The sequence below is a fragment of the Oryctolagus cuniculus genome, chromosome 19 (assembly GCF_051225735.1).
Source record: "Oryctolagus cuniculus isolate XC-2025 breed Fujian yellow rabbit chromosome 19, ASM5122573v1, whole genome shotgun sequence".
Taxonomy (NCBI): domain Eukaryota; kingdom Metazoa; phylum Chordata; class Mammalia; order Lagomorpha; family Leporidae; genus Oryctolagus; species Oryctolagus cuniculus.
The window spans coordinates 2097568-2111149 of NC_142885.1; the positions used below are offsets into that span (position 1 = coordinate 2097568).

The window sequence follows — 13582 nt, forward strand, 5'->3', positions numbered from 1 at the left end:
CTTTCTGGAGTCCAGATTGGATTTTTTTCTTCCTGTGGGAGAAAACAAACAGCACCTCATACCCTTCTTATTAATGGGTATGGGCCTTTCCATTTGTTATCTTGTGGGTCTTTCCACATAATCATTTTTCTAACGGGTGGCTGAGCTTCTGTCGGTTCATGGGGTTTATTACTATTGGGGGTCTGTTCCGAGATTACATGATGTTCTGCCAGGGTGAGACCATCAGCTTTTTTATTTAAAAAATTTATGGTAAGTAAGGCGAAGTTGAGAATGTCTTTAGGGGAATGGGATAGTGCCCCTATTCCCCCTTTTTGTTTTAACACAAAATTTTTCAGATACAGATTAGTGCGTTCCACAACGGCTTGTCCAGTAGGGTTATATGGGATGCCAGTTAAATGAGAGATATGAAAAGTTGCTAAAAACTCAGCAAAAGCCTTAGAAGTATAAGCAGGTCCATTATCAGTTTTTATTATATTAGGAATTCCCCAAGAAGCAAAACATTGTAACATATGTTGCATTACATGGGAGGTGGACCCTTTGGCGGCGGCGGTAGCCATAACTACTCCTGAGTAAGTATCCACCGTAACATGGACACAGGATAGCTTGCCAAAGGCAGGGATATGCGTTACATCCATTTGCCAAATGTGACATGGATAAAGGCCCCGGGGATTAGCTCCAGTGGGCATAGTAACAGGCTGATGAATAACACATTTTTCACAATTTTGGACAATAGATTTAGCTTTACGAATAGGGATATTAAACCTCATACTTAAGGTCTTACTATTAACATGCCAAAGTTTGTGATATTCCCTTGCCTGTTCCATGGCAGTGCAAGCTAAAAGGAAGCGGGAATGTTGATCGGCAAGGGCGTTTCCCGCAGTGAGAGGACCTGGCAGAGAGGTATGTGCTCTAATATGGGTGATAAAAATGGGATCTGATCTCCTAAATAAAGCGTGCTGAACAAGCTCAAAATAAGGAAACTCTGTAGAACTTTTGGATATTAGCGAAGGGGAGCCTAGCCTCTTAACAGCATTAACAACATATAAGCTATCAGAAACGATATTAAGAGGACCCTCAACCATATTTAATAACTTAGCCACTACAGCTAGCTCTGCATGTTGAGGTGAGGGAGACGCAGTAACTGCATGATGCACCTGACCTTGTAAAATAGCCACCCCGGTACCTCCTTTTGCTCCATCAGTAAAAGCTATGGGTGCTTTGGGAATGGGATTAGAATAAACTCTTTTAAAATAGTGTAAGGGTACCGTGTCGCAAAATCTAATAAAGGGATGATGGGGATAATGGTTATCTACACTTATGTCAAGGGTGATGGTGATGTGGGACCATTGCCAAGTTTCCTTAGCCCACTCCTGAATGACTACAGACTCTAACGGAAGAATGCAGGACTGTGGTCTTCTCCCTGCAATTTCTACAACTCAGTGGATGGCTTGTAAAACTAAATTTCCCATAGCCTCTGCATAGGAGGTAATAGATCTGGGCATATGGTTATGTGGGTATACAGACAACAACGGTCCTTCTTGCCAGAGTAAAGCATAGGGATAATGACTTCGTATGAACACCAAAATACTTAAGGGCATAGTGGGGTCACACCGCTGCATAGCGGTGCTCTTAAGGCGCTGTTTAAAATTTTTTAATACTGCTTTTGCCTCCTTTGTAAGTTGTCTGGGTGAATTTAGGCATGCATCGCCTTCCAGAAGTCGGAACAAAGGGTGCATTTCTTCAGTAGTCATTTTACAATAAGGCCGAATCCAGTTTAAATTTCCACACAATTTGGGACGGCGCCGCGGCTCACTAGGCTAATCCTCCACCTAGCGGCGCTGGCACACCAGGTTCTAGTCCCGGTTGGGGCGCCGGATTCTGTCCCGGTTGCCCCTCTTCCAGGCCAGCTCTCTGCTGTGGCCAGGGAGTGCAGTGGAGGATGGCCCAGGTGCTTGGGCCCTGCACCCCATGGGAAACCAGGAAAAGCACCTGGCTCCTGGCTCCTGCCATCGGATCAGCGTGGTGCGCCGCCCGCAGCATGCCAGCCGTGGCGGCCATTGGAGGGTGAACCAACGGCAAAAGGAAGACCTTTCTCTCTGTCTCTCTCTCACTGTCCACTCTGCCTGTCAAAAAAAAATTTAAAAAATTAAATTTAAAAAATTTTCCACACAATTTTTGTAAGTCATTTAAGGTTTTAACATGATGAGTGGAGATATTAAAATCAAGAGGCTTTACTGTCGTAGGGGTAATCGATAGTCCTAAATATTGTGCTGCAAGAACTCGTTGAATCTTTTCAGGGGATAAGATAAGATTATAATTGTTTAGGGATTGCTCTAATGCAAAAAAGGCTTTATCTAATTCTTCCTGGTTGAGAGCAGCCAATAGACTATCACCCATGTAGTGTACTATTGTCATTTGTGGAAATAATTTTCTTACAGGTGCAATAGCCTTAGCAACATATATTTGACATAATGTGGGACTATTAGTCATTCCTTGTGGCAATACTGTCCATTCAAAATGAGCATTGGGTCCTATATGATTTATAGAGGGAATTGTAAAGGCAAAACGTTGTCTATCTTCCTTGGCTAGGGGGATAGAGAAAAAACAATCCTTTATATCAACTACTATTAGTTTCCATTCTCTAGGTAGCATGGTTAAAACGGGGAGGCCGGGTTGGGTGGCCCCCATAGGTTGCATTTGTTTATTTATAGCTCTTAAATCGTGAAGTAGGTGATATTTACCTGATTTCTTTTTAATCACAAAGATAGGAGTATTCCAAGGAGAAGTAGATGGCTGAAGATGTCCTGCCCCTAATTGTTCCTCTACTAAGGTTTTTACAGCAGCCAATTTTTCTTCTGTAAGGGGCCACTGCGAAATCCACACTGGCTTAGAGGAGAGCCAAGTTACAGGGATTGGCTGCGGTGCGGTGGCCCCTCCTGGAAACCCAGTCCATGCCTGTCCTTTTCTCCTTTTGGACTAATGGGCATTGTAGTACCCTGTTCCCTAGCTCCCAGGCCTCCACCTTTATATCCCATTCGTGTCATGATGTTCCACGCAGCCTGTGATCCTTGTTGTTTTCCCTTTTCATTAGTCAAGGTAAGTCTTAGTTCCTGTAGGACATCTCGTCCCCAAAGGGTAACTGGCAGCTTACAGATATATGGTTGGATCTATCCAGAATGGCCTTCATTGTCAGTCCAAGTGAGGATGCTGGCACTCCTAGGTGGAGCATGGGTAGTACCCAACCCTACCAGTGTATTCTCTGACTCTTGTGTTGGCCAGGAGGGAGGCCAGTCGTCTGCGGCTATAATACTTACATCAGCCCCAGTATCTAACAAGCTTTGTACTGTTTTTCCCTGAATGACAAGAGGCCAAAGTGGTCTGTTTTCCAATGATAAGGAGAGTGCTGCAAAATCACTTCCTTGTTTAGCTCTCTGATCTCTAATTTTTTCCCAGCATAGTAATTGTGCTAGGGGTCTGTCATTATCTACGATAGCTGCACCTAAGGTGGCTTGAACGATAACTTTAGGTTTGCATGTGGGGAAAGTTACTATTGCTGGCTGAATTTGGAGTCCACGCTGAAAATTGGTGGCTCATCCAATCACTAGTCCGAAGCCAGTATTGGGAAGAGAATTTTTAGTAGGGACTACATCAATGATTTGAGGACCCATAGCTGGAGTTAATATTTGAGACTCCGTTGGCTGCAATTCGAAACAGCTTACTGTTCCTGATCCCCTTTTTTTGATTGCTGGCGCACCCAATTTTGCTTCGGGCCCCGGTGTGCTGGGGCCCCTCTCCCATTTTTTGACTCTTGGGGAATGGGGTTTCCTGCTCTATCAGTCTTAGAATAACAATCACTGGCCCAATGATTACCTTTCCCACATTTAGGGCATAATCCTGGCTGTCGTTTGTTGGGCTTATGTTGTCTACATTCCTTTTTTACATGTCCGGGTTGGCCGCAAGCGAAACATTTGTGGTCACTCGCTCTATTGGCCTTAGCCATTGCCATAGCAGCATGAGCCCCAGAGGCAACATCATCCATGACATCTCTGCAAATTTTCATAAAGGTAGGGATGTCCTTATGTTGCCAAGGCCTTAGCGTGGAGCGACAAGTCTTATTAGCATTTTCATATGCCAGTCGTCTCAGCAAGGGTGCGGCCTCTTCAGGAGACTCAAACAGATTGCCCACAGCTTCATAAAGGTGGTTAATAAAATCTGCATAAGGCTCGGTCGGTCCTTGTATTATCTTAGTAAGACTGTGTTTAACTTCCCCTTTTTTTGGCACTACCTTCCAGGCCCTCAAGGCTATATCTCTTATTTGTTGTAATACCTCCCGGGGACACCGAGCTTGCACCGCTTCTGCATGGAATGCTCCCTCTCCATTTAACATGTCCTCATTCCAGGCAGGTTGTCCATCAGCTGAGTTTTGTACCGCCTGAGTACGAGCTAGTTCCCTATAAGCGGCTGACCATAAGAGATAATCTCCCCCTGAAAGGACTGCCTTGCAGACATTTCTCCAATCTTCAGGGACTAAGCCCTGAGTGCCTAAGGTTCCTAGGATAGCTTTGGTGAAGTTAGCATGTGGCCCGTAGAGAGTCACTGCTTTGCAGCTCTTTTAATGCTGTAAAGTTGACCGGAGTCCACCCGCGATTTCCTTGGCGGTCTTCAGTCACTGGAAAGATCTGATGGGGGTTAAAGAACTCTGCCCAATTTGGTTTCAGGCGCCGCAGTGGGTGGGGAGTTGATTCCCCAGTATTTATAAGAAAAGTGGCTTCATCGTCATTACGAGCACTTTCGTTTTCAAGTATTTGCCTTCTAGTCTGTTTCTCCGGTCCAGACTCTAAAACTATGGGCCTCATCTCACTTGAAGCATTGCCGGCAAAACAGCAACAGCACATAGGATGAGGGGGCAGTTCATAAGGAGGAGTGGAGGGCATTAAGGGCAACTCCGGGTAAAGTGGAGGCAATTCCAGCGTCTGCGGATGTTTCGCTTTTGGTCGGGCTCCTCCGCTTGCTTCCATCCTTTGTTTCTCTATATTGTCTCCTTTTTCGCTACTATCAAGGGAGTCTTCGCTGAGCTCCTCCAGTAGTTCGGAGCCTTCATCTGAGAGTTCCCCGACCTGGTCATCCTCTGACCGTAAGGCAGTATCTATCAGATACCACAAGCGGATCACTCCCTCCTCGACTCCAGCGTTTCGCAATTCACGTCCCACCCGTCTCCACCAAACCTGTGATAAATCTCCTTCTTCAACAAACCAAGGACAAGTTTTACATAGTATCCTAGTAAAATTGCACACAGCTACACTCTTTACGGGCGTCCCCGTTGCCTTTAAAAGGCGGCTAATCAATAGGTGCATTTTCATGGTGGACTGTGTGTTCCCCATTGTACCGAGGTATTCCTAGGCTTTTTCCCCTAGACTCCCATCTATAGACTTTTTTTTTCTTACCTTCTTTCCGCGTCGCAGCGATCCGAGTCATGGCACCAGTTGCAGGCGTGCACCTTCCGGATAGGTTAACGCCGGCAAGACCACGGAGACACCAGACGCATTTATTGGCTTTTCAGCTTCCACTTTATTTTTTAGCAGACTCGGGTTACATGTCACGAACGCCCGCTGTCTTCGCCTCCTCCAACCCTCTTATATATCCCCCTCCCACCATCCACCTGTTTATATATGATTCGCAGAAAACATGTTACCAAATCAGCAAGAAACAAAACTTAGTAAATGTGGGAAACATGCAATAACAGGATGCTTAAAGTCAAAACAGGATCTTGCGGTTAGCAACAGGCAGGGTGGAAAAAGCCCAGCACTAAACTTCTTGTGCTTGTACATGTCGGGAGGGGCACAGCTGGCCAGGCTGTCCCATTCCCCAACAATGAGTGGATTAGGTTTTTTGAAAAGGTGAACAAAATTTGTATTTATTTTTATTTTTTGAGGTCTGAAACACAATCTTATTTATTTGTTGTTATTAAACCTTAGTTTTGACTGGACTCAGATTTAGCAGTAGATGCTCTCAGAGAAGACAGCCCACATCTCCCGGCAATCCATTCCTGGCGTTTTTCTTTGGCCTCCTCCATTCTCTTGGCTGAGAGTTTAGCATATTCTGCAGCCTCCTCCTTGTTCTCCTTAGTACACTGTTTCTTCAGAGCAATTCACCGGCGTCTGTGTCGCAGGACACGTGGAGTAACTAGACGCTGAATCTTGGGTGCTTTGGTCCTAGGTTTCTTACCCTGTTTAAGGGCTTTTCTTACAACATACTGGCATACATCATCTTCTTTAGAGAAACTGAAAAGCTTACGAATTCTGCTGGCTCTTTTAGGACCCAGGCGACGAGGCACTGTGGTATCTGTCAATCCAGGAATATCTCTCTCTCTCTCTCTCTTTTTTTTTACAATGACCAAGTTGAGAACACTCAAATTGGCATCAACAATGCAGCCCCGAACTGATTTGAGCTTTCTTTCTCCAGTTCTCCTTGGTCAGTAACAGGAATGCCCCTTATTCAGCAGAAGGTGGACCCGCCCATGGGTCAAGACACCTTGCTTCATGGGAAAACCTTGTTTGTCATTCCCACCACTGATCCGGACCACATAACCCTTCCATTCTTCACCCAGGGTGTCGGCAGCAACTTCTGTGGCCATACACTTCTCATAGAAAGTACGAAGTTTATGTTCATTGTGCACTTGGATGAGTTTCTGGCAGCCAGTGGCTGGGAAGGAGGTATTCAGCTTCATTTTGAAGCAGCTGGCCGCTTCGGAGGCTAAATTTTATTTAAGGTATACAAGTTTCATGTATTTCCTATATACAGATCTAGGAACATAGTGATATTCCCCATCCTTCCCTCCCTCCCACCCACGCTCCAACCCTTCTTCCTCCTCCCTCTCCTATTTCCATTAATTTTTACAAAAATCTATTTTTAGTTTACTTTATACTCCTAAGGGTAACTCTACACTAAGAGTTCAGGTAGTATGAAGGAAAAAATACTGTTGTGGGGGCTGGTACTGTGGCACAGCAGGTTAAAGCCCCAGTCTGCATTGCGGGCATCCCGTAAGGGTGCAGGTTCAAGTCCTAGCCACTCCACTTCTGATCCGGATCTCTGCTGTGGCCTGGGAAGGCAGTGGAAGATGGCCCAAATCCTTGGGCCCCTTTACCCACGTGGGAGACCTGGAAGAGGCTCCTGCTTTGGATCAGCACTGCTTCAGCCATTATGGCCAACTGGGGAGTGAACCAGCAGATAGAAGACCTCTCTCTGCCTCTGTTAGGGTCATTTCTGGGCCAGGGTCATCTTCAGGTGAGGTCAATTTCAGGGATGGCATCTGGGTGAGGAGTGCATCTGGGTGAGGGGCATTGCTGGGTGGAGGCACCAAGGCAAGGGCAAGGGTCAATCCTGGGGCAGGGGTATCATGGGTAAGGGCAGTCTGGGTGAGGTTCACTTAGGGCCAGGGGGCATCATGGGAGAAGGCATCTGGGCGAGGAGAGCATCTGTGTGAGGGTCATTGCTAGGCAGGGGCACTTGGGCAAGGGCATCTTGGGCAAGGGTCACTTCTGGACCAGGGGCAGCATCGTCCTAGGGCCCAGGGTCTGCTGTGCTGCGGGTGGGCACTGCACAGGGCAGCAGGGCCTGCCAGCAGTGGGCAGCCTGCTGTGCTGTGCTGTACTGAGCATTCAGTGGGGTGAAGAGGCCTCTTCCAGGCTGGTCTTATTACACTGTGACTCCAGGGGCACTGCCGTCTGTGTGTGTGTGTGTGTGTGTGTTTATGAGTATTTATAGATTGTCGCTCCCCCCTTCATGGAGGAATGACACTAAGCCCTGCCTAGGTTTCCTATCCGAGTCACGGCACCATTATGTCGCTCCCCGTCTTCGTGGAGGAACGACACAGGACCCTGCGCTGTTCTTTTGTCTGCTCGGCCCTCCCCAGGTTTGCTGCTGGTTCTTCCCGGGTTGGCTACCATCCCTTCCACCTCCGTGGAAGGGCGGTTCCCCCTGCCACTTTCCCCACTTCCGCGGGGGAGCGGCACACCTTGGCGGGCTCTCTCGGGGGCTGCACAGGTGTTCCTTCAGATAGATGTTCCTGGTGCATGTTGTCTCTCTCCTCCTTTATAGTCCTCTTCCACCAATCCCAACTCTGCTACCCACGACGCCAAGTATGCTGCTCTCCTCCAATCAGGAGCAGGTCCTGCTGTTTATTGGTTGAACTGGAGGCAGCTGTGTAGAAGCTATTTCCTCCTCTCCCAGCGCCATATTGTGGGAGAGCAGATGCATAGAATAAGTCTTAATTCCAGTAACTTAGTCTAGTCTGAGTTGCTCCCCACAGATCCCCCTTTCTTTTTATTTTTGGCATTGATACGCGCCTGTCTTCGGTGTCCCGCGGCACACACTCTGCTCTGCTTGCTAGAGTTGCCACAGGTTCTTACAAGTCCTATCAATCAGGCAAACCGAATCCAGGTCCTCTCTTTGCCATGTTGTGAGGAGGTTTTTAGGCGCTGATGCGTGCCTGTGTTCGGTGCCCTGCAGCACATGCTCTGCTCTGCTAGAACTGCCTGCAGGTGCTTACAAGCCCTACCAATCAGGCAAACCGAATCCGAGCCTTCTCATTGCCGTATTGTGGGGAGACTTATTGATGTTGATAACGTGCCTGTCTTCGGTGACCTGCAGCCGCCCACAGGTGCTCATCGCCTTACTAATCAGGCAGACCGAATCCAAGCTCTCTCATTGCCGTGTTGTGGGGAGGCCTTATTTTTCTCTATTTCTCTATCTCCGGGCATTCCTATTTCTCCTATTTTACTTCTATCTGCCAGCATTCCTATTTCTCTCATTTTACTTCTAAAACTTCTGTTTCTCTTATCCCCGCGGCTTCCCGGCACCCGCCCCGAGGCTGCTTCTCGGCGCCTCGCCCCGCGGCGGCTTCATCCTCCCTAACATATTTTTCTCTACCTGGTATGTTTCCTAACTTTTCATCCAACAATATTCCCCTCTCACTTTTCCTGGCTTCTCCCCACAGTCCGTATCCGAGTCTAAGTTTCTTCTAGGTTTCACTTTCACTTTCAACCTGCAGTCCGTATCTGAGTCTAAGTTTCTTCTTGCTTTCACTTTAAATCCTAACTTCTTTCCCACAGTCCGTATCCGAGTCTATGCCTAGGCTTTCGATAGCTTCTTCCGGCACCTTTTCCATCCGGCTTTTCCCTAGGCTCTTTGCTAGTCTCTCTCTCTGGTATTTTCCCACTTCTTCCCGTTTCTTCCCTCCTAGGTTTCCTATCCGAGTCACGGCACCATTATGTCGCTCCCCATCTTCGTGGAGGAACGACACAGGACCCTGCGCTGTTCTTTTGTCTGCTCGGCCCTCCCCGGGTTTGCTGCTGGTTCTTCCCGGGTTGGCTACCGTCCCTTCCACCTCCGTGGAAGGGCGGTTCCCCCTGCCACTTTCCCCACTTCTGCGGGGGAGCGGCACACCGCCGGCGGGCTCTCTCGGGGGCTGCACAGGTGTTCCTTCAGATAGATGTTCCTGGTGCATGTTGTCTCTCTCCTCCTTTATAGTCCTCTTCCACCAATCCCAACTCTGCTACCCACAATGCCTAGTACGCTGCTCTCCTCCAATCAGGAGCAGGTCCTGCTGTTTATTGGTTGAACTGGAGGCAGCTGTGTAGAAGCTATTTCCTCCTCTCCCAGCGCCATATTGTGGGAGAACAGATGCATAGAATAAGTCTTAATTCCAGTAACATAGTCTAGTCCGAGTTGCTCCCCACAATAGATATTTATAGAACAGGGCAGGAGCAGGACTGCAGAGGGGCACAAATTTTCACCAAGGTCATGCCTGGAGGTGTGAGCTCACCACACAACAGAAAGTCACAGATGAAGGGGAGGCTTTGAGGCTGAGGGGCCACTGTCAAGTCACAGAACAGCTCTCTGGACAGACTGGCAAAGGGAGGTCTCTGAGGAAGAGAAAGGATCTGGTTAGATGTCAAAGGGGGGCCTGGGGCTCTCAGGACAGGATGGCCTTGCCTGACCCAATCAGCTGGCAGTGGGAGAGAGAGCAGAGAGAACAGTGGAGAGAGAGGAGGGAGACAGGTGGTAAGGCAAGAGCAGCCAGGCCATGGCACTGGTGGGCAGGGCGGAGGTGGGAAGCAGCAGGAGGTGGGCATGTGGGTGAGCTTTCTGGAAAAGGCCATGGACAGGAAGGAGAAGGAAGATGGGAGGAGGAGCTGGAGTGGGTGACCAGAGTTTCCGGGGAGTCGGGGTGGAGGTTGGAGAGGGCCTCCCCTGCCACTCACGTCACCTCTCACTCACCACCCAGGCAGCACAGCCACAGTCCTGACACAAGCCTGGCCCTCTCAGACTTCCCTCCTCCCTGACGGCCCTGCCTTTGGACCCACTGGCCATGGCCAGCACTAGCCTGGGAGGCCCATGTGGCAGCCAACAGGCCTGATGGAGAAAGACAGGAGGAAGAACCCTGCTTGAACCAGGAGCGTGCAGTTAAAATGGATGGCTGGAGGGGGTGCCGGAGACCCCTCGGGTACTCAAAAAGCCCAGCATCCTCAAAGGGGACACTGGAGAGGCAGGGTGGGCAGGGGGCCACAAACTCACAAATCTAAGAGGGGAGCCTCAGCTGGTCGGGGGGCTGCAGGTCGTGGAGGTGAGTCTGGGCCCTCCCTGCTGGGGAAAAGCAGAAGAGGGAGAGTCAGAGGCCAGCGAAGAGTGGCAGGTGGGGCCCTGGGCCAACTCTGTGTCCCAGCCAGGCGGAACTCAGAGTAGCTGACCTGTCCTGGCTACGGGGCTTCATCCGGGGCTGAGGATCCTGCCTTCAGCCAGTAGCAGGTGTGACAATGCCCAGGTGGGAGGCAGGAGGCTGTGCGTCCCTGCCTCGCCTGGGCTGATGGGTACAGAGGATTCTCAGGCTTTGAGGTCATCAAGCAACCAAAGGCTTCACCCTGGCCACTGCTCAACTGCACACCCAAGGGACGAGGTGACCCCCGGCCTGTCACCCTGGCCTGTGCTGGGGCTCCCAGGCTGGGGGGCTTGACACCCCCTGTCCCCTGCCCCCAGCAGCACAGCTCTGATTGGGGCAGGTGTGGCACACCCAGGAGGAAGTTCAAAGCCTCTGGCTGTCCCACAACACCCCCCAAGTTCCCAGCCCCTACACCATCAACCACAAGCTCCCTGGCCTCTCTGGCAGCTCCAGAGGGCACCCACATCTGCCAGTGGTGCGGATCCTGTCCCGAGAACCCCCAGGCTCAGCCACGGAGGCCCTGGGCAGTCACACTGAGTCCCGAGGCTGGCTGGGAAGGGAGAGGAGAGAGCCAGCTGGCCCAAGGACAGAAACAGGAAAGAGGGAGTCTGGAGCTGCAGTAAGGAGAGGGAGGGGCCTGGCCCTGAGGTCCCAGGGGCGCCCCCCAGTGTGGGGCTGGTGCAGTGGGGCAGATGCGGTCCTGAGGCAGGCAGAGTGGCAGGTGCCTACCTTGGCTGACGCTCCTCAGGGGGCACTGAGAGAGATTCTGAAAGACAGCTCGGGAGCCTCCCAGAGTTTTGTCTGCTCAGGAAGACTGAGGAAGGCCCACCTGTGGGCTGTGGTTGGGGTGGGGGAGGGCTGGGGGTAGCTGTGATGCCACTGTGTGGGGGGCACGCAGACATCCTCCCCACATTGGGTGGGCTCAGAAATCCTCACGGGATGGAGGGCGTTGGCACCCACACAGAATTGGGGGTGCTGGCACACTCACGGATTGGAGGCCACTGGCAACTTCACGTGTCGGGGGGCACCGGCTCCCTCATGGGTCAGGGGGCATGGGCATTCTCACAGTGTTGGGGGCCCAGGCACACTCACAGGGTTGGGGTGCTGGCATCTTCTCTGGTCGGTGGATGCTGGCATCCTCCTGGGTCGAGGCGCCCAGGCAACCTCAAGAGGTCGGGGGTGCAGCCCCCCCCATGGGGTTGGGAGGCGCTGGCACCCTCATGGGGTTGGGAGGTGCTGGCACCTTCATGGGGTTGATGTCTACTGCAGCCCCCCACACGGGGTTGGGGTCCACAGCCATGCTCACGGCTCGGTGGCCTGGACATCCTCACTGGTCGGGGGGCTCAGGCACACTCATGGGGTTGGGGGGCATAGACTTCCTCACAGGTCGGGGGGCACAGGCCCCCTCACGGTTCGGAGGCACAGAAATCCTTACAGGGTCTGGGGGCTCTGGCACATGCACGGAGTCAGGGGGCGCAGGCACCCCCACTGGTTGGGGCCCAGACATCCACGTGGATCTGGGAACGCAGGCACATGCACGGGGTCTGGGGGCACAGACTTCCTCATGGGTCGGGGGGGTGCAGCCACCATGACTGGGTCGGGAGGTGCTGGCATCCTCACGGGGTCTGGGTCCGTAGCCATGCTCACGGTTCGGGAGTGCAAACATCCTCACGGATAGGGGGGTGCGCAGGCACACTCATGGAGTTGGGCAGTGCAGGCACACACACGGGTTGGGGGGCACAGACACTCTCACGGGATGGGGTCCGCAACCATCCGCACAGGTCGGGGGGGCGCAGGCACACGCACGGGGTCGGGGGGCGCAGGCACACTCATGGAGTTGGGCGGTGCAGGCACACACACGGGTCGGGGGGCACAGACAACCTCACGGGATGGGGTCCGCAACCATCCGCAAGGGTCGGGGGGCGCAGGCAACTCGTGGGTTGGGGGGCGCAGACACCCTCACGGGTTGGGGGCGCAGACATTCTCACGGGTCGGGGGCACAGACACCCTCACGGGATGGGGTCTGCAACTATCCGCAAGGGTCGGGGGGTGCGGGCACACGCAGGGGGTCGGGGGCACACGCACTACTCACCGTGACCGGAAGGCCCCGAGGCAGCTGCGGCCGGGTCCTGCTCAGCCCTGGAGGGAAGCGTGGGAGAGGCTGAAGCCCCGGAGCTGCTCTGAGGGGAAAGGGGGCCCGTGGGGGCACGGGCGGAGGAGCCGCCGGGACCTGGGCGCGTCTGACTGGATCCACCTGGGCGGGGTCAGCGTGGGGCCCCTCGAGGAAGGGTTGGGTGTGAGAGGGCAGTGTCTAGAGGACGTGAAAGGGGTCCCCGAGGGGATTTCTGAAACGAGAACGTCTGGGGCACATCTGGGAGGAGTCAGAAAGGGGTCGTGAACTGATGCAGTGTCCCCTGCTCTGCGCTCCGCGCCCACCTCCTGAGCCCTGGGGTCCGAGGGCCCGGGTTCGGGGGCGCCTGTGGAGAAAGTGGGTTGAGGGCGTGGGCCGGAGAGCGGCCTCTGGGGTCCGCAGACTGACTAGAATTCTGTGACGGACGCCATGAGAGAGCTCCCATAAAGCTGCGCGCGCACCCAAGGGAAATCGCCCCGCCCCCAGAGTGGGCGGTGACAGAGCTGCACGCGCAGCTCCCATTTTGACGCCTCGGACCACGCCCCTCTTTGTTTCGTCTTTCTCACTGACCAATGGGCTTGAAGTGTGGCGACCACGCCCACCCAGCCCCGCTGAGTTCTGCCCTGAACCTGCGTCTCCTGGCTCAGTCACACACCTGCGCGGTAGCTGCCAGGAGCAATTCGCAGTGGTTGCCGGGATCGTGGTGATGTGCCCCGCCCCCTCCCCGCCCCGCG

General features: G+C 52.5%; 1 pseudogene; it reads right to left on the reverse strand.

Moving 5' to 3' along the window:
- Nucleotides 1-5946: 5946 nt before the first annotated feature.
- LOC149120291 (small ribosomal subunit protein eS6 pseudogene) lies at nucleotides 5947-6815 on the reverse strand (annotated as a pseudogene).
- Nucleotides 6816-13582: the final 6767 nt, after the last annotated feature.